The sequence below is a fragment of the Podarcis gaigeae genome (assembly GCF_964106915.1).
Source record: "Podarcis gaigeae genome assembly, chromosome: 1".
Taxonomy (NCBI): domain Eukaryota; kingdom Metazoa; phylum Chordata; class Lepidosauria; order Squamata; family Lacertidae; genus Podarcis; species Podarcis gaigeae.
In genome coordinates, this window is record NC_139678.1 from 35,400,940 (window position 1) to 35,421,127 (window position 20,188).

General features: G+C 43.7%; 1 protein-coding gene across 2 annotated transcripts in view; it reads right to left on the bottom strand.

The window, feature by feature from the left end:
* AKAP6 (A-kinase anchoring protein 6) overlaps positions 1-1,646 on the bottom strand; it is a 243,050-nt gene extending 241,404 nt beyond the window's left edge. For both annotated transcript variants that reach the window (XM_083740563.1, XM_083740562.1), the window contains exon 1: positions 1,536-1,646. The gene's annotated coding sequence lies outside the window, so the exon portion shown is untranslated. The remainder of the gene's footprint in view (positions 1-1,535) is intronic.
* Positions 1,647-20,188: the final 18,542 nt, after the last annotated feature.

Consider the following 20,188-nt stretch of genomic DNA (forward strand, 5'->3'; position numbering starts at 1 on the left):
GCTAACTCATGCCTTTTTTGCATCACCCGGTAGACCCCAGAGACTTCCTTTCTTAGGACAGTACAATGTCCCTTTTAAAACTGTCACAGTAAATAAAGCACTCCCTGATGTCGTTTTCCTGGTTTAAAAGGACAGATGTATACTTAGACCATGCCAGAAAATGCTGGGAGGTTACAGTGCAGGCGACCCAATTAAGATCAAAAAGATCCATTACAGATAATGCCAGATGAGGCCTTTGTGCTTATTACGATTATGAAAAACAATTAGCTCTTTCCTACGTTTTCTCGCTTTTGCTTTGTATTAGTGTCCTCTTGCACTTTCGGCTGTTTGATCAAACAACAAAACTACCAGCAACGTCTATTCTTTAAAAAAATAAGAACTATAATAAGCAAAGCAGAAATGGAGACCACTCCCTAATTCCTAGTGGACATATTGGTCAGCTAAACCAACACGTGTCTGGTATTTTCTTTACTTTTAACAGCAATAGATAAAACAATGACTCATCTAAACACTGGGAGACAATGAATTGTTCTATCTCACCCACCCAGGTCCTACTGAAAGCTAAATGAAGCCCATGTTTTGGCTCCCAGGAAAGAGAGAGAGAGAGGGAGGGAGGGGGATGATTACGAAGCAAAAACATTTAGATGCCATCAATAAGGGCTCAAAATCACCCTGATGTTAAACACACAACTGACATTCTAAGAGAATATTTTGTTTTACCTTTGGTTAAGAGCCAGTTAATACAACCATAGTGTATACTTACTATATTTATGTAAGACTAGCAGGACCAAATGGGAACCTGGCTTTGCTGGCTACTCCTTTACTGCAATTGCAGTGGAAGACTTGCTTTCTTTCCTCTATGGAGTATACCCAAGAGTCACTAAATATTCCCTTCTACAGGTTCACAACAAGATTCTTAGATGGGGGGACCCCATTCTCCTCCACGGATGGGGAGTTTTCATGCCTTATGGTTTATAAGCCATTAAAAAAATAGCAGCAGAAAATCCCATTTATAGTCAACGCAATGCCAAGTGCTTATTCAGCACTGGTTAGCTTTTTTTTTTTTTTTAACCTCCTCTCCTCCTATCAAAGCCCACCGGAGGTAAATAATGATTCTGCAAAACCCCAAAAGATTTCCAAAGATTAAGAATATAGATGCTCACTTCTCATTTCCAGGCAAGTGGCTGTGGACATTTTAAATATTTTTGAATCCACAACATAGGAATAAGCTATCGCTTCCTCACACAAAACCTATTGGAAAAGGTGCGCCACAAATTAAGATGTGCAATTTACATACATTGGGGTCCGCTTCCGGAAAGCAGCAAGGTCAGTTACTAATATTTTGGGCTCCGTGAGGCTCTTGTAGGCCTTTGTCTAAGCCTTTCTGCCTGAAAAATTATATTTAGACATGCAGCATCTTTCCTCCAAACCCATCCTCAGGAGGCAAAACTCAGACACTCTAAAAATAGGAGAGCCTCGTACAGATAAGGCAAGCGGCAGAGACAAATAAGAATAGGCGGATGTTTAACACTCACCATCTCCTGCTCACACCATCCTCTTTTGATGTTTACAGCACAATCTGTAGGATGCAATACTAGGAGGTGCCTTGTTTGACCTGCTGCATGATGCTGTGACATCAGTTCAGATGATGCAGCTCATTATGGGAAAGGCTGCTGTTGCCATGGCAACCGAGATGTGATAGGAATCCTTACTGCATTTCCAGGGGAGCCCAAGACAATACAGAAGGTTTTTAAAGAGACAGTAAAAAGGGAAAGGAAATGCAAGGGAGTATTGGGAAAGTGCAGTGTCATTGTATTATTTTTTTTTAACCTAAGTATCGTAACAATATATTTATTATTCAGGGAAAATATTGCCTGAGCATTTCTCTCTGTGTGCAATTGCAAACTATGCACATGCACACATATTCAACACATATTTTTTTTTAAAAAAGGTTTTTAATTGCATTTTTGATCTATACAAACTGTAATCTACCACTTTTTTTTTAATGGAGGAAAACATAAAATCCACACATTAATTCAGCATGGCTTATGAAAATCATCTTCTAAACATCACACTGTGCATAAGTTGTGCAAGCCAATTTGTGAAACACTGTTTACAGTGTTGAGGGCCCTTAACATGAACCAAGGTCTTTTAAATCCTGTCCTACACAAATTTGTTCCTGTACTCTGATGCTTCTTCGAAATTCTATTTACCAGTGTCTGCTTGGTGGGGTGTGTTTGTGTGGAAACTGCAACGTACATTTGCCATCTATCCTGTGCCAGCTATTTTGCGAAGCTCTTTTAAAAATGGAGGCGGGGAGAGGGGGAGAGGGAAAGCTGTTTTCCCCTCTACAAGATGAGAACTTTCTAGCCAGTCAAGAGATGAAAACAAAAAAAACGCCCCATCATTTCTCAGCTGTAAGCTAACCTGCAATATCATCTGCATGCTGAGTAGCCTGCCTTTCATCTGTCTATCAGACAGACACACAAATGAAGATTCAAGGGAGGCTGCAAGCAATCTGTGTGCCTTCTGGGCCACAGTGGCGCAGGCCAAGCAGGAGTACAGTAAACAGACCTTCCTTTTTAATTGTTGTGGTTCGTGATTGGTGGGGGGTCGAGGAGGGAGAGAGAGAGACCCATTACTTTCAGCACCTGGAGTCTATCTTCCATCTGAACATAGAGGGGAATGCAACTCATACTGGCTGTGTTGTGCACAATTAAAATAGAGCAGTGTGACAATTCACACTTAAACAAAGATGACACATTTCTGGCTCTTTGCCAGCGCTACTTAGATTAGAGAGGTTTTGGCAAAACTGCTTTTCCCATGCATGAAAACCCCCTTTCAACACAACAGAAAAGCTCTGGATTTTGTAGGCTTCATAGGCATATGCCCAAGAGAAAAACAAAAGGTCTAGAGAGCCTCTGAGCCTGAAGTATGCCACATAAGTTCATGCACCAATGTCTACAACCCTTGAGCACTTGTACTCCTGCATACTAAATTTGTGTGTGTCTGTGTGTCCTCAATTTGCAACTAAAATGCAAAGTTTCCAGCATAAGCTTAAAAGAGTACCGTAACTTCTCTATGATTTTCATTACTTGTGAAGTAATGGGGTGGCACTGTGGTCTAAACCACAGAGCCTAGGGTTTGCCAACCAGAAGGTTGGCAGTTTGAATCCCCGCGACGGGGTGAGCTCCCGTTGTTCAGTCCCAGCTTCTGCCAACCTAGCAGTTCGAAAGCACATCAAAGCGCAAGTAGATAAATAGGTACCGTTCCGCCGGGAAGGTAAACAGTGTTTCTGTGCGCTGCTCTGGTTTTGCCAGAAGCGGCTTAGTCATGCTGGCCACATGACCCAGAAAAACTGTCTGAGGACAAATGTCGGCTCCCTCAGCCAGTAAAGCGAGATGAGTGCCGCGACCCCAGATTCATTTGTGACTGGACTTAACTGTCTGAGGTCCTTTACCTTTTTAAGATGTAAGATTAGGATACATTTAGTAGTCCGGACACATTTAAGTGCACTATCAAGGTATAAGAGAAACTGTTGGGAGCAGATATGATCTTGACAGAATCAGGCTGGACACCTCTGGTGCTGTTTTATGGCCAAAAGCAATGTTGCAGCCAAACTCCTTACAGATTGTGTGTGTGTGTGTGTGTGTGTGTGTGTGTGTGTTTGTGTGTGTGTGTGGTTGGTTTGTGGCTATATCTTCCTTTAAAGGTTATAGCCAAAGAACTCAAACTACGTAAGAGCAATTTTCAATTACACAGAAGGATTCTTTAAATGAACTATGGACATTGTGGCATGTATGAGATATTGCGTAAAAGTCAGGGACAAAAGAAAATTATTTATGTATTTTCATTTATATCCCACCTTTCCTCCACAGAGCTCAAGGTGGTGTACATCATTCTCATTTAATGCTCAAAACAACCCCATGAGGTAGGTTCAGCCGAGAGTGTCCTGAATCCCTGGCCTACCTGGCAGCAGGTCAGTATGCCAAGCCCCCAGTCCAGGATCAATCCATGTATCCAATTCAAAAGTTCAAAATCCAAAGTTCAGGGTCCAAAATTCTAAGTGAAGCACAGTCCCACAGATATCTTGGAACATCCAAATAGAGGTCTTTCAACATGGGCAGTTGACCATACCAGTTCCTCAGCCCTGCTGCCCTTTTCTACTTTGCCTGCTGATTGCAGCATTCGGCCTTGATGAGACAAGTGACCCTCACCTGATGCAAGCCTACTCCCGCTGAGGAATCACATAACCCCTCCCAGAGCTAGCAAGCCCCACCTGGCCAACTAGTGAACTGGGCTGTGAGCCTTTGCCTGGTGCAGCCTCTGGAGTGCCCTGCCCACTGCTCCCTATACCTCAGAGCCTGCCATGTTTGTGCTGACAGGGCCCCTGTGGCTCTACTTATAGATCCTGCTGCTCCGGTTCCTGTGCACTGAAGAAGAGTTTGGATTTTATATCGCGCTTTATCACTATCCTAGGGAGTCTCAAAGCAGCTAACATTCTCCTTTCCCCTTCCTCCCCCACAACATACACTCTGTGAGGTGAGTGAGGCTGAGAGACTTCAGAGAAGTGTGACTGGCCCAAGGTCACCCAGCAGCTGCATGTGGAGGAGCGGAGACACGAACCTGGTTCCCAGATTACGAGTCTATCGCTCTTAACCACTACACCACACTGACCCCCCATCCCCTTGTCATCCTCCATCACCCTGTGAGTACTTCCAACACCAACTTCTCCTTCCTTGCCCCAGTATGTCCCAGTCCTGGCTACTACACCCCTCTTGGGGATCTCTTCCTCCTCTTTCCCCTCCCGACAGTCCTGCCAGTTCATGAGAGTTAACAATAGTAGTAAGAACCATCAACAAGTGCAGTTTTGTTGTACTCTGCCATGAACTAATATCAAAGTGTAGAACCACCTGTTTCTAATGTCGCAGACTTGCCCTCAGAAGATACCATGGTGATACATTCTAAAACAGGTTAAGTATTGTTTATTTGTTCATTCAATTTCTAAACCACTCTTCATCAGTTATGATGCCAGGGTGGGCTACAATATACACATAAAAGCATTCAAATATTAAAATTCAACTAGCAATTTAAAACCAACTTTTTAAAAAAATGATCAGAATAGGACGCAGTGCCCGTTAAATTATTGTGAATCTTGTCAAATCCTCTTCCAAAGACCATGTTGAAACTGCACGTTTAATGATTGCCTTAATGCCAACAATAACATTGTGATATGTACCATATGCAGGGTGTCACTACAGTGAAGGCATTACCCCACATCACCACCCCATGAGCCTTCCTGAACAGTGGGACAGTGACAAGGGCCTTCTTTGAATGCAACACTAAACTATGGTTTAGCACATGCACTATCAATGTTACTGTGGTTTAGCACATGCCTTGGGTTTGCTTCCCATTTCCTTCCCCACTTCTCCGGAGTTACTAGTTATGTCCAAACCTAAATAAATTCTGGTTAGTTTAAACTATAGTTTGAGTTCAAACCAGCATTATAAGCCACCAACCAATTCTTGCCTGCACCAGCTAGAGTTTAGCCAAAGTTCTTTGAGTTTGGACATAATGAGGAACTTTAGTCAGTTTAAAAGTGAAAATAAATTCTTCTCATCTCATCATGGATGAGGATCAGGTAAGCCCAGATTTCACTACTGCTTGTGCATGCAATGCTAGTTTAGTATTAGTAAAAACGTTTGCAAGGCACTTCAAGAACTCTGTGATAAAGCACATGGAAAAGCAAATGTAATAAAGAATAGGTTCTAATGTAGTGAATGATCTGATCCAGCAGGTGGTTGTGAAAACCAATCAAATCATCTGAATTACATTTCAATTTAGAAGAAAAGGCTTTAGAGATTAGTCATTGTGGTGAGGAACAAGAGGTGCTAATCATCATTACTGGGATTTCTTGAGGAGTCATCTAGTTCAATATAAAAAGGGTGTTGAATTTCTGGGAAACATCCCTGAACTAAAAACAAGATGGTTCAGGCTAGTCTTTCATAACTTTTGCTTGAGGCAAAATGAGAAGAAAATGGAAATATACAGCCATGCTGAAGGCAGTTTGGGAAATGCTTATTGCATATCAAGCATAGTTTTGTATCTAAAAGCATATGTCATGGCAGTGGCGTAGCGTGGGGGGTGCAGGGGGGGCCGGCCGCACCGGGCGCAACATCTGGGGGTTAGGGTTAGGGGGCGCAAATCCATGTGTTAGGAGGCGCAAATTACTTGCCTTGCCCCGGGTGCTGACAACCCACGCTACGCCACTGTGTCATGGTCTATATCAAATGCTTCAGCAGAGTTTAGTTTCACCTTTAAAGGATCCTCACTTAGCACTTAGCATGATCAGACCAGAGATCATGGTTGCAAACCATGGTTAGTTTCACAACAAGCCAATTTCAAACCATGGGTTATGAAGCTGGCTTGTTAAACTAGCCATTGATTGTTGCAAACTAGGATCCTATGGGTGCCAGTCACAAAATGGCTGTCATGAGGCTATGGTATAACACAACATGGCTGCTTGGGGGGGTGTCTTGCATAACACACCACAGATGGCACTCTTTCCATCAGTGGGGAAAAGAACAGCAAGATTATCCCCTGTTGCAGTTGTTGTTAATAATAATAATATTTATGCATGTATGCCCTGCCCATCTGGCTGGGTCTCCCCAGCCATTGTGGGTGGCTCCAAACAGAATATTATAAACACAACAAAACATCAAACATTAAAAACTTCCCTAAACAGGGCTGCCATCAGGTGTCTCCTAAAAGTCAGATAGTTGTTTATTTCTTTGACGTCCAATGGGAGGGCATTCCACAGGGTGGGCACCATTACTAAGAAGGCCCTCTGCCTGGTTCTCTGTAACTTCACATCTTGCAGTGAGGGAACCACCAGAAGGCCTTTGGCACTGGACCTCAGTGTCTGGGCTGAACGATGCGGGTGGAGAGGCTCCTTCATGTATACTGAGCCAAGGCCACTTAGGGCTTTAAAGATCAACAGCTACACTTTGAATTGTGCTCAGAAACGTACTGAGAGCCAATGTATATATTTCAGGACTAGTGTTATATGGTCCTGGCAGCTACTCCCAGTCACCAGTCTAGCTGCCGCATTCTGGATTAGTTGTAGTCTCCGCGTCACCTTCAAAGGTGGCCCCACGTAGAGTGCAATGCAGTAGTCCAAGCTACTGTTCAAAACAGAAGTGAGGGGGTTGGACCCGATGGCCCTTGTGGTCTCTTCCAACTCTATGATTCTATGATTCTATCTAATCCTGGCATCCACTGAAATGTGAATGTGTTTGAGGAGATCTGTTCGAAGTGGAGCATGCTGAGCCAGTGCAAACCTGAATTGAACAGAAAGAGCAAATACTCTCTTACGAACTGTGGATTTTTGAGGGGATATTATTTTGCAGGTACCATAGTAGGTACAGTACTGGCAGGCAGTACTTTTGCAGTGGCAGAACAAAGACTTGGTCTTGGCTGGCTGCAACCTCCATCCCAAAATCTGGAAATCTAGAAAACACAAACTGATTGGCTTTTGACACAAGGCAACACTGATCCCTGTAAAATTCTGGAAAACATCTGAATCAGAGAAATATAGCCTCACTGACAAAATATATCTGACCTTCTGTTTTGTAATGTATCTACTTATCCTTTTTTGCATAACTTTCCTTGCATAAATAAGGGGGGGGGGGGTTTGCAAAAATAAAAAGAAGAAGAAGGGCATTCTGCCCCTTACTCCTGCTTACATTATGCCCAGACACAGGTTGGATGTAAAATAAAGAGATGGGAAAGCAAGGGAAGTTGGAGCGGGCAAAGAATGCTAGCCCAATAACTTGCTGAAAGCTCCTCAAGGGAAAGGAACTTGGAGTCTTCCAGATGTGGGATTCCCGCTCCCATCAGCCCCAGCCAACAGGGCCAGTGGGTGGAGAGGATGGAAGTTTTAATCCATCAACATCTGGAGGGTGTCAGGTTCCCCATCCCTGCTCTATATGCACAGCATTGCAATAAGCAACAGCACATGCACACAGAGAGAGTATCAAATGTCCAGTAGCTTATCCTTTATACTAAGCAGGACTCGGCTGACAATGTCTTCCTTGAGGCCCAGTTACAGGGAGAGAACTGAGGATGCATCCCAACCCAGAGTGTGTGCTTTTAGCAGCTCCACTGTGCGGTCCATTTCTGTCCAAAGTGCCTGCACCTCCAGACGGAACGATGCACAGTTGCTGGTGCTCTTTTCTCTCTAGACCTTAGGAAAGGCAGCATGTGGAATTCATTCAAGATGCTCTATAAGCAGCTGAATCAGCATCCACAGCAGCAGACAACGGCAAGAAGGGTGAGAGGAATAAGTCACAACCCAAGAATCCTTCAGGGACTGCCGTTGAGCAATCAGTGTTGATCCTTCTTAGAGATCAGCCACTTGTCTCGAAGATTAATTGACTCAGCAGACCATGCAAACTGTTTATTAAACTATTCAAATGAGGCCCTTCTAGTAACAATGGCAACTGTGCCATATGCTTAAACACAAAAGAGAAAAAGACACAAACATTTAATTACTACGCAGCACCTAAATGTTGGTGTGCAGTTTATATTTTGGAAAGCTGTTTGCCTGTTTGCCATGCCTTTGAACGCCTATTAAGAAATGATAACCAAATTTTTCATGATGCTTCCTGAGATCAAGGAGCAGGTTTTCATCTATGTTTGGATACAATTGAGTGGCATCTTGAATTAAGATGGCAGGCTGAACCTTTGAAATTGGTGGTGATTTTAACCCTTGATCGCAAAACTGCAGTGATTTTTTTGGTTTGCAGCATCCCTAAGCAATTCTGGATACAAGGCTGTGGTTAATAGTAAGTATTAAATAGTAAGTATTAAAACTACTTCTTAGTTAAAATGTAGAGATCACCTTTCAAAAAAATAATAATCTGCAAAGTGATTTATCATACAACAAAGTGTACACAATGTGATGTACAATTTTAAAAAAAACCATTAAAAACCAACAAGTTAACAATATTTCAGATTTCAAAACAAAATCATAAACAATCTCCACTAACAGGAAGCAACACAGAGAAATTGCAAAAGACACAGCCAGGCTGAACAGATAGCAAAAATATCAAAATCTTCATGGGACATAAATGTTTTGACAGGTCCCCTAGAACTATACAGTTAAGCAGCTGCATGTGACCCCTGGAGGGAATTCCCAAAATCAGGGGCCACTACTAAGAAGGACAAGTTTTGGGAGCTCAGAAACTGGACCTCCTGGAAGAAAGTAACCCTCAACAGAGCCTCTAACTTAGCAGCTGGGCAGCTTCTAAAGGGAGAAGAAGGTGTTGCAAGAAGTATGCAAGCCACTCCCAGTCCTTATGGGGCCTTTAATGCATTATTCACATTGGCTTTTAAAGTATTCAAGCATTTTATCAGAAAGCTTTCGAAAGCATATTGAATGCCCCTTGCTAGACTGCCATAAAAAATTACTAGGCAAGGTGATATATTTGGTTACATACATTCACCATTATAACAACGATAATGATTAGAAGTAGAGGCACTTTACATACCTGTCAGATAAAATTATTTATACGTTTGGACTTTTCTCTCTCTTTCTCTCTACAGATGTCAGCTGGCCAATAGCATCCTTGGTTCTTGCAAGCAGCAACAGCCAACTGCACAGTCAGCCCTTTCTATTTGCTGACATTTGCATGTACAATCAATGAGTTCCTTCTTGATGACAGTCCAATTCCGTGGCTTTAACAGCTGCCACCACCATGGGGCAGCTGAGTATTTGGATGTCACCCTCAACTGGTCCTCCAATTCACCAAACTAAATAATGGTTAGAATAAGGAGGTGGGATTTTACATATACGGCAAATTAAATCTTCAAGAATGTGACAAAAGGAGAACGGGGTGAAAGATGTCTCACATGCAACAGCAGCCAAATGAGAGACACCTCAATAAATCCATTATCCATATAAATCTAATGCCATCAGAGAAAACCAGGAGTGTAATGGTGACAAAACATTATCTGATGATAATAGGCGGTATCCCTAGACCTGAGGGATGTGGTTCAACCTGTTCTGAAAAGGCTCACACTCCCCATAAATGGAAAGGTGCCTGTCTTGGGGCTACTTCTGAATCTGTTGCTGCTGTTCAAACCACAAGTGGCCTTGGTAGCACAGAGGTCCTTCCACCAGCTTTGCTTGGTAGCATAGTTGCAATTCTATCTGGACAGAGATCACCTAACTTCTGTTGCCTGTGCTCTAGTTACCTCTAAGTCCGTTTACTGCAATGTGTCATCCATGTGTCATCCTTTGAAGATGGTTCAGATTCTTCACCTAGCACAGGTAGTGAAGAATTTAGTGGCCAGATAAGGTAATCTGAGCATATAACACTAATTCTGGCCCATATATCCTGCCTATGAATTAGTTTTCGGACTCAATTCATAGTGCTGGTCTTGACCATTAAAGCCTTATGCTAGGGTTGTCATATTTCAAAAAGTGAAAATCCAGACACAACAGTTGTTGTCGCTTGCGGTTTTTGAGCTATTTTGAGCTATTTTTAAAGGAAAATTGGCAAAAATGACAACATGGCTTGCCATATGTCCGCATTTTCCCCGACATTTTACAGATTTCTGCCTGGACACTGCTTCCAACTACAGTATTCCGGGCATGTCCAGAAAATTCCAGACATATGGCAACCCTACTTATGCAGCTGTAGACCCTCATAGCTTATGGACCACCTCTCGCCATAAGAACCCACCTGGACACTGCTTTCATAATTAGGGACCCTTCTCCATGTGCCTCCACTGAGGGAAGTGTAGGGGGTAGGATGTACAATGCCTACTGCCGTGATCAGCTGCTTTTAGGTACCAGTCTAATTCAGGCTATTAATCTGGAGGGTAGTGAGTTAAGGGTGAGGGGTGTTGAGCCGTTTTAGTGCACATCTTTTAGTAGGGTCAGCAGGATTGCCATTTAATAAATATTTTTGCATGAACATGTTTAGGTCCCATGCTTTATGATGGTTTTATACAGGGTTTTTAAATGTTTTTTATGGTTTATGTTGCTTGGGGACGTTCTTCCCTGAGTGAAAATGACGCATAAATATTCTAAATAAGTCTGATCAAGCCAAAAACCATAAACATATCCAGTGGCGTAGCGTGGGTTGTCAGCACCCGGGGCAAGGCAAGTAATTTGCACCCTCTAACCCGTGGATTTGCGCCCCGTAACCCGTGGATTTGCACCCCCTAACCCTAACCCCCAGATGTTGCACCCGGTGCGGCCGGCCCCCCCTGCACCCCCCACGCTACGCCACTGAACATATCAAACAGTTTTGGAAAAGACGATGCAAAAAACATGCCATTTGGTTCCTAGAAAATAAGGACCATGATGCAACTGAGAAAGAAGGTCTTGTATCGCGCCACTCAATTCTCCTCTTGATTGCAAATGAGCAGAAAATGGCATCCTCTCATTGGTTACTGCTGATGGGAGCTGAGACTGGCTGATGACACCCCAGAATAGTATAAAGGGATTTTACGCATTATAGGAGGAGAGGGAGAACTTGACACAATAATACTATTTTCAGTAGCAATTACGTTTCCAATCCTAAGATGCTCCTTAGCTTTTATCTCTTTTATCTATGCCTATACACTACTCTCGTCTTTACTACTAGACGGAGAAAGCAGCAAAAGGCACGCTATTCCCTGAAGATATGATGTGCATTCATCTAGAAGAGCGCAGAGATGTTAACAACAGGCCACTTAAATACCCTTTCCCTCCAGTTCTCCTTTAGATCTTGTTTGTTCTCTAGCACTACTCCCTTATAAGGAAAACAACTAGATGAAACAGGAAAAGAGAAACACTTAATGATTCATTGTATTGGAGGCATTAGATTTGCTGCAACAACTTTCAAGATTTGTCTGGTTATATTACAAGTTTTATTTAAAAACAACAACCAGACATCACATCCCCAGGTCATTTCCTGCACTCTTTTTACAATAAACATTATTTACGCAGTGACACTGAACTCAATTTTGCTCATCAGGTAGCTTTATGATAACTATTGAATGAAATCCAGGGATTTTTACCTGGAAGATGGATCCCTTTTACTTATTCCCACACAAGTCCCTGGACCTATGTGTCTGCAATTTGGCCAGTTTCTTACCCATGGACACTTCTCTCATTTCTGAAATTTCCATCCAATTGCCCCCAAAACTCTAGGGAAGATTAAATAATTCCTTTATAACTCACTCTAAAATGGTAATGACTACCTTTTCAGGAAAACCAGTGCATCCAACCTTGTGAATTTTGGCAGGATTCATGCTCTTGGAAGCATGCTCTTACCTGCAAAATTCATCCAGTTCTGCCAAAATTATTTCTTTAAATAAACAAATGAATATTTTAAAGATGACCGGCACAAAAGCCCCTGTGCCTGCTTGCCTATAATTTTGCTGAATGTATCTTCTAGGCCACAAGGCCTACAAATTTCACCCACTTCTGCCAAAAGGAAAAAAATTAAACTATTTTTCCAATAGTGGGGGGAGGGGGCAATGGAATAAAGTACATTTTGACCTCCAAGTCAAATTGGGTTACCACCAGATTGTCTGAGTAAACTCAGATGGAAGGGTTAAAATGGAATCGGGACCAAATTTCATGGTAGACACACATAAATATTTGTATCATCCAAAATTGAGTGACAGCAAAGAACCAAGTGCTGGGTTCAGCAAGAAGTCTGATTGTAAGTAGGAACTAAGGCTGCTATCAAAGAGTGCTTTCCATCAGTACAGTCTTCCCCAATCTGGTGCCCTCCAAATGTTTGAGACAACAACTCCAGCCAGCTCCAGTCAGCATGGAAAGCACTCATTTGCAATAGGGAGAAACAAGACTCAACACCAGCAGAACTAGATTCACCTCTTTTCAGCACTTCTCAGAGGCTGTTTTGTCCATATGTCTTCTTCAGAGCCCTGGTTGCCTAAAAATGCCCAAGGAGAGGAACTGCAAGGAGATAAGTTGTAGCTACAGGAGGAGAGTCTGCAATCCTTACCTGTGAATCCCTTTTACTCCTTAAGACAGCCACTCCCCACTTTCTATGCCTACTTTGGTTCAGACATGCGCATACAATTACATTAGATTTTCATTACAGTTGACATTGACAAAGCACAGATGACTTTGCAGGCTCCATTGAAAAGACACTGTAGGGAGGGGATAAACATAGGTGACTCAACCCACAGAGAATCTCACTTGCGTTATATACATCGTAGTTGTTCTCTTCCACTGAAAGGAGGGAAAACAGCTTTTCTAGAGGGGGAAAGTTACTTATCTTTTGATCAAAAGCATCCTGTGCTTTGCAAGAATTCCAGTGTGCATATGGAACAAGCTGTGAGAAAGGAATGTCGCCTGATCTATATATTTGCAGCGAGGGAGGGAGGTCCACTGGATCGACAGGAATAGCAGCAGATCATGCTATCATTCTTTACTTTTCCTGCTAATTTTTAGGAGACACTTCTCCACAAGGTGGCAGAAAGACCACATGGTCAGCAAATGATAGTTGTTGCAGCCAGCCTGTCTCTTTTGAGGTGTCCCAGAAAGAGTCTGTAAAGAAATTATCTGTGATGTGGAACTCTTGAAGCCATTTTCCATTGCACAATTAATGCAATGTAAGGATGAAATGGGGGGGGGGGGGATTCCAATTAAATCAAATAAAACAAGAGTTTAAAGGAGTTGCAAGGTCTTCATCTGCAAAGACTCTCATGAGTAGTGCACACACTTTATATTACAGTACTGTTCCTCAAACAAATTGTAAAGAAAACTCAAAATTAAATTTGCTTCAATCCCCCCCAAAAAAAATCAGTTTTGCATATATTAAGTATTATTATTATTTATGTATTTATCACATCTTTTCCCCAAGGAGCTCAACTATACATGGTTCTTTCCCTACCTCCAATTTATTCTTTCAACAACCTTCTGAGGTAGGTTAGGTTGACAGTTGATAAATAGCCAAAGATACCATGAGCTTCATGGATGAGTGCAGATTTGAACCTAGGTCTCTCCAGTTCTTGCCCAGTATCACCGCCAGATGACATTTACACACAATTTTTTGCAGGTGGTTTTGAAGTCCTACATGAAATTAAGTATTTGTTACATAGTTAGACAACAGACCCATCTGGCCTGGCATAGCCAGTTGGTGCCCTCTATGTACTTTTGTGGAATGCCCTCTTTGGTAAGGTGTCTCTCTCTTATTATTAATGGAAACTAAACACATCCCTTTTTAAAGGGGCATTTGGTAGCTGAAAGATACCTGACACCCTTGAAATAATTAATCATGAGGTCATACAGGTTTTTTTAGATGTTTATTTTTTTTTTTTTTACGTTTAATTTGTATTGCTTTAACTTCTTGGTGTTTGCTGCTCTGAATTCCTTTGATAGGAAAGGCAGGATTACAAATATAATAGAGAATAAAGAATAAAATATTTATTTCATAGAAATACTTATAATACTTATATAATGCAATGTCATTAAAAAAACCAAAGCATGCACATGCACCCACCCACCCACACACACACACACACACACACACGGGTCATCTAGTCTAAACCCATTGCAGGAATCTTTTGTCCAACATGAGGCTTGAACCGACAACCCTGAGATAAGAGTGTCATGATCTACCCACTAAGATACATACACACACACACACAGAGAGAGAGATCACCAGTTAGCTATTAGAAGAAATAATAATAATAATAATAATAATAATTCCCCAGCCACTCTGGGCCGCTTCCAACAAAATATTAAAATACAATAGTCTGTTAAACATTAAAAGCTTCCCTAAACAGGGCTGCCTTCAGATGTCTTCTAAAAGTCTGGTAGTTGTTTTTCTCTTTGACATCTGGTGGGAGGTCGTTCCACAGGGCAGGTACCACTATCAAGAAGGCCCTCTGTCTGGTTCCTTGTAACTTGGCTTCTCGCAGCGAGGGAACCACCAGAAGGCCCTCAGAGCTGGACCTCAGTGTCCGGGCAGAACGATAGGGGTGGAGATGCTCCTTCAGGTATACTGGACCAAGGCCATTTAGGGCTTTAAAGGTCAGCACCAATTGTTTTTTTAAAAAAACAGTGGTACCTTGGTTTACAACTATAATCCATTCCGGAGGTCCGTTCATAAACCAAAACAGGTTTAAACCAAAGGCGCGATTTCGCCAATGGGGCCTCCCCCCCAAAAAAATGTTCGTAATCCAAAAAAAAATGGGTTGTAATCCATTTTTTCCCCACAAACTGGGACATGCCCTTCTGGGTTTGACATGTTTGTAATCCAAAACGTATGCAAACCAGACTGTACACAAACTAAGGTACCACTGTAATTTGAATAAGCATGGAGACAAAGAAAAGTTTTCAGCAAAGGTCAATATAGAAGATGCTTGCGGAAACTCTGTTCGAAGAGCATTCCACAGGGCCGGGCCAATGACCCTAAAGGCTTGGCTTCGTGTCGTTGTCAAATAACCCGCACCGGCTCAAGGGACAACCAGGAGAGGGTCCTGCAGATTATCTCAGTGATCAAGGTGGGTTATAAGGGTTCAGGTGGTCCCTAAGCTAGACCTAGTTACTTCTGAGCTTTGTAAATTAATTCAGGGACCTTGAACCTGGCTTAGTAGGTTGGACCACAATTCCCATCAGCCCCAACCAACATGACCAATGGTGAGGGATGATGGGAGTTGGACTCCAGCAATGTCTAGATGGCACCCATGTTGGATACCCCAATCTAGCCTATTATCATCATTACTTTTTTGTTACCTCGATTGGCAGCAGCTCTCCAATGATGTCCTTCCAATCTCTGATACCTGGCACTTTTATATTTCCCCCCAGAAGATGACTGGGACTGAACCCAGCCCCTTTTGCATGCAGAAGGCTTTTCACTCAAGCTTTAAAGAATCCTCAATAATCCATGGAAGTCTCTCTGCGAGCACATTATCTTCAACTGAATGCATTTTAAAATGCATAATGGGAAATATTCTGGAAGGGGTATTATAGCTAATTGGCATAAGTGCATCAGAAAGAATGTCTCCAGCAAAGATAAAAATGTGCTCACTCTGCTGAAGTGCGAAAGAACCCTCAAGGCTTGTTTCGTCATTTTCCATATCAATGTTAGTTTAAATAATTCACCCACTCTCGGCAAAGGAAATTAATATTTGTGCTGTCTCCGCCTCTCATGCCAAGGCAAGCTGTCATTTAGAATCATACCTGCTCAGGATAACACTCTCGTTCATCATTGTCAAGAGTCTCAGAGACTTGATCTTTTCTGAGCTGTTTGATCATCAAGGCTATGTCCCAGAGTAACCCTTCCACTCTGCTTGGAACTCAGTGGAAGAAGAGAAGCTAATTCTCTCTCTCTCTCTCTCTCTCTCTCTCTCTCTCTCTCTCTCTCTCTCTCTGGTATATTATTGTTGCCCAATAACTTTCAAACAAACGGAATGTGTGTGTGTGTATTGTTAAAGGCAATAGCTAAAGGGAAATCCTTGAAATACTGGCATTTATTCTCGTCTTCCAGATGAAGAAAATCAACCGTAAGCTTTTGCAAGGAAACATACAGGCTTTTGAAAGCAAGCCCTTCTCATATGAAGATGCTTTTTCAAGGTTGAACCTGTACTATGTACGAAATGAAGAGGGCTGCTGCACTTAAGGTCTGTTTGCAGTCTTCCGGTATTCACAGCAAGTGCTGAACTAGATGAGCATTTGGCAGGGCTCTTCTTATGTTTAAGATTTAGTAGCATTCTGGACTGTGGGGAGCAATGGTCTACATCAAGGTGGTCCAACACACACACACACACACACACACACACACACACACACACACCTCAAGGCTTTTTTCTTGTTGTTGTTGTTGCAGCCCTCACCAACATTTGATGCCCCTTCCCGCAGCCCTCACGCTGCCTTCCCAAAGTCAGGTAAGTGATGCGCTGGGCTCTGGGAAGGTGGTGTGAGGGCTCTGACAGGGTCCTAGAGTCCTCCCACCTCTTTCCCAAAGCCTAGTTAGCACTTTTCCAGCTTTGTTGTTGTTTAGTCGTGTCTGACTCTTCGTGACCCCATGGACCAGAGCACGCCAGGTACTCCTGTCTTCCACTGCCTCCCAGTGGCGTAGCGTGGGGGGTGCAGGGGGGGCGGCCACACCGGATGCAACATCTGGGGGTTAGGGGGCGCAAATCCATGGGTTAGGGGGCACAAATCCACGGGTTAGGGGGCACAAATTACTTGCCTTGCCCCGGGTGCTGACAACCCACGCTGCGCCACTGCTGCCTCCCAGCTTCGAGAACACTGTCCAACCATCTCGTCCTCTGCCGTCCCCCTCTCCTTGTGCCCTCCATCTTTCCCAACATCAGGGTCTTGTCCAGGGAGTCTTCTCTTCTCATGAGGTGGCCAAAGTACTGGAGCCTTAGCTTCACGATCTGTCTTTCCAGTGAGCACTCAGGACTGATTTCCTTAAGAATGGAGAGGTTTGATCTTCTTGCAGTCCATGGGACTCTCAAGAGTCTCCTCCAGCACCATAATTCAAAAGCATCAATTCTTCGGCGATCAGCCTTCTTTATGGTCCAGCTCTCACTTCCATACATCACTACTGGGAAAACCATAGCTTTAACTATATGGACCTTTGTTGGCAAGGTGATGTCTCTTTCCAGCTTTCGGAAGAAGATAGGAGGGCTCTCAGACCTTGGGGCCGCAAGGAGGAGGTGGAATCAGTTGAACAACACCTTTGTTCCTGGGAAAGTCCACTAAAACATCTGATCTAGATCCCACTTTTTGCCAGGAACTTCTACTTTCAATTCACAGCTCATTTTTGCCCGCAACCTCTGCGGGAAATGGATTCCAGGCACTCTTGAGCCAAATAGGTGAACCATATAATATCCTGGGGAGACATTACTTAACACAAAATACACAGAGGTATTTTTTAGGCTTCAATCACTTACTCTGTCATTCACATGTGAAAAACACACTACAGTATTTCCTTATTTAGCTGCATTTGAACAGCTAAGCACACAGGAATATTGCAACAGAGGCTGCTTTCTAATCTGTGATGTCATTAAATCTCAGTAAATCCTGCTGGGTGCTGAGCACACATAATGAATCTGCAGCAAGGGAGGAAGATTAGGAAAAGGAGGAAAGGAGTGGTTATTTTTAGCTAAGGAAACCCTTTGTCTTCCAGCATTAAAAGGTGCCAGATTTGCACCTGACAGCAGCAAGCCTGTGCAGTGCTGCCTGTGTTTTTTTATTCCTGGTATACATCTGTTAAAAGAGAGAGAGAAAGAGAGATGGAGAAGTATTGAAGACTTCCAGTTTCATTGTCAAACAACCAATGCCTAATTCAATAATAAAGGTAAAGGTAAAGGGACCCCTGACTATCAGGTCCAGTCATGACCGACTCTGGGGTTGCAGCGCTCATCTTGCTTTATTGGCCGAGGGAGCCAGTGTACAGCTTCCAGGTCATGTGGCCAGCATGACTAAGCCGCTTCTGGCGAAACCAGAGCAGCACATGGAAATGCCATTTACCTTCCCACCAGAGTGGTACCTATTTATCTACTTGCACTTTGACATGCTTTCAAACTGATACGTGGGAGGAGCTGGGACCGAGCAACAGGAGCTCACCCTGTCACGGGGATTCGAACCGCCAACCTTCTGATCGGCAAGTCCTAGGCTCTGTGGTTTAACCCACAGCGCCACCCCAATTCAATAATACTTTCCCTTTAATCAAAACTTTCCCCTTCTTCTTTTTCTTTTACAGATTTCCATCCCTACCCAGAAATGTTCAGCTGATGTAGCAGTTTAAGGCTGTAAAATTATGGAGTCTCTGGTTGAAATATCACCCCTGCTGCCACCTCTTATCCCCAAAAGGCCCACTTACAGGATTGTTATAAAATTATTTAGACAGTGTATATCAAAGTTTCAAACACATAAAATGCATATGTCAACGTACCAACATTTTCATTATTTGTGGCAAAGCTCAGCAGTCCTCTTAAGTAGTGGAATAGTTGTAACAAGGCAAGGATATCTTGAATAAATATCATAACAAGGAGGATCTAACTCATTTCGATAGACAAAGAAAACTGATTCTCTCGCTATTCATACACACAGTGTTAACCCTCAGCAATATAGTCATGTTAAGCCATGGAGTAAAATGAGTATCTGTCAGGGGTTCAGAAGGAGAGACACAGGAGGGGGAGCAAATGGAGAGTGAGGAGGAGGAGTACGAGGAGGGCGCAGGCAGTGACAGTGGCCAGAGTTATTCCACAAGCCTCTCTAGCGAATCGGAGGACTCACAGAAGGGAGCGCCGGTGGCCAGAGCAAGGGAGATTCCAAGGGAGAAACCTCAAGAGGGAGGGGCCAGCGGGGAGTCCCTGAACAGCAGCTGGAGATCAGGGCCAGCGTCTCCACCAGAGCGCAGTGGGGAGGGGGAGTCCCAGGAGTCGGGACCAGTGTCCTCACCACCAGAGGGAGGAGAGGAGTCAGGTTTGGCAACACCCACATCAGGAAGCGGGGAAACGGTCAGAAGGAAAGTCACCGGCTGGGCGCGCGCGCCAAGTTCAAATGTACAGGAGCGCGGCACAGCGGGGAGCCCGGGAAGGGAGCCAGGTCCTAAAGCCCGCCGGAGGGAGGGGCAAGACTCAGGAGGCTCCGCGTCAGAGGAGTCCAGGAAGGAGGGAACCCCAGAGGGCAGAAGGACCCAACGCAGGAAAGAGCAGCGCAAGAGGTGGAGCCGGGCTAGAATCTTAAACTGGTGTGGGTGGAGCAGTGAGTCAGAGGGGACTTAGCCGGTCTAGCGTTAAGACGTGGGCCTGCGCGCCCAGAGCTTGGAAATGGAAACTAAACTTCAATAAAGACTTTTGTATATAATATCCACTGGGCGTTGGTCCTCTGTGAGCTGGGACCTAGCGGCAGTCCTGACAGTAAGTCCCCTCTCCATTTTCACCAATTTTGCAACCTCGTGGAGTGCGGGAAAGCAGCGAGGGGTGAAGATTGGTGCTTCGCGAGCTCACGAAAAACAGGGAAATGACTACCGAAGAGAGGATAGCGAGTTTGCAAAACGCAGTGACGCAGTTGACTGCAGAAATTGCGGCTTCCAGAAAGAAAGAACAGGAAGCAGCTGCTGCCTGCCAGGATCTGCGAACCAGGTTAGAAGTGCTAAGTACACAGAGGCTACCCGCCACCAGACCAGAAGGGATT